At 56.3% G+C, this 1124-nt stretch overlaps 1 protein-coding gene across 1 annotated transcript in view; it reads right to left on the bottom strand.

Annotated features, from left to right (window-relative positions):
• DYM (dymeclin) overlaps window positions 1-730 on the bottom strand; it is a 392339-nt gene extending 391609 nt beyond the window's left edge. Inside the window, exon 1 of the mRNA XM_007465597.1 lies at window positions 492-730. The gene's annotated coding sequence lies outside the window, so the exon portion shown is untranslated. The remainder of the gene's footprint in view (window positions 1-491) is intronic.
• Window positions 731-1124: the final 394 nt, after the last annotated feature.

Raw genomic sequence — 1124 nt, 5'->3', positions numbered from 1 at the left:
AGGGCCACAAAAAAAAAAAAAAAAAAAAAAAAAAAAGAACAGAAAACCACTGCGTTATACTTTAATTGTACTTTTAAAGGGTGAATTTTGTGGTATGTCAATTACATCTCAATAAAAATTTGTACGTCAAAAAAACAATCAATATTATTGCTCACCTTGCCCATCACACGCCCACTTGTCACATCAACCCCATCTTCCGAAGCATCGACTTGCTCTTCGGTATCCCCCCCCTACCCACGACCAACTCCCAACACCAGACTCGGACTGAGGCCTCTCTCACTCTCTTGATTAGCACACCCCCTCACTTCCCGGCTCTAAGTGCCACTGAATCCTGGAAGTGGGGGGGCAGCTCTCGTGGCCCCGTCCCCCGCTGGCAGAAGGGACCCTTCTGCCCGGGGGAGGGGAGAGTGTCCCCAAACCCGCTCTGACAAGGGGCGGGGGTCCCGCCCGGCTCCCACGGCCGCGCTGCCAGGGGCAGCGCCACAGCCCACCTGTCTCAGCCGGCGGGGAGATCCGCTTCCAGCTCACGGACGGACGAACGGGTGGCAGAGGGGACAGAACAAGCCGCGGTCGCCGCCGCAGCCGGGTTGGCGCACACCGGCTCAGGCCTCCATGTTTCCACGTCTCTGCTGCTCCGGCTTCGACTCCGACTCCGGCTCGGCTCCCGCCCGGACAGCGTCAGCGCGGAGGCCCAGGGGCGGGGAGAGAAGAGGGAAGCTACGGAGAACGCCCGGAGTACCGAAAGCCCCGGCGCGCTCTAGCCGGCCATCACGTGGCGCGCGGCGCGCGGACTTCTGGGATGAAGTGCTTCCGGCGTTCAGCGTTTCTCCACTCTCCTGCGCTTCCAGGGCAACCGCAAAGCCGCGTGGCAAAACTGAGAAGCCGCTAAACCTTCTTACCTTAGTGCTGCAGTCCTGGCTTACCCTACAGCACTTGTTCTGGTAACTTAACTTCATTAAGGCTCCTGTTCATTCCAGCACAATAATCACCCCAAAGTCAAGCAGTTCCTTGTAGGACTCTAAAGAATTGGGAAATAGGAAAATAAAGTTTGCTGGAGGCAAAATAGCAGATCTAGAATTGCCTGCAATACTGTCAGAAAGGACAGGTCCAACAGGAAAGAGTGT

Source organism: Lipotes vexillifer, unplaced genomic scaffold (assembly GCF_000442215.2).
Source record: "Lipotes vexillifer unplaced genomic scaffold, Lipotes_vexillifer_v1.1 scaffold36, whole genome shotgun sequence".
NCBI lineage: Eukaryota > Metazoa > Chordata > Mammalia > Artiodactyla > Lipotidae > Lipotes > Lipotes vexillifer.
Note: the sequence above shows the minus strand (reverse complement) of the source record. Positions and strands in the feature narration are given on the sequence as shown.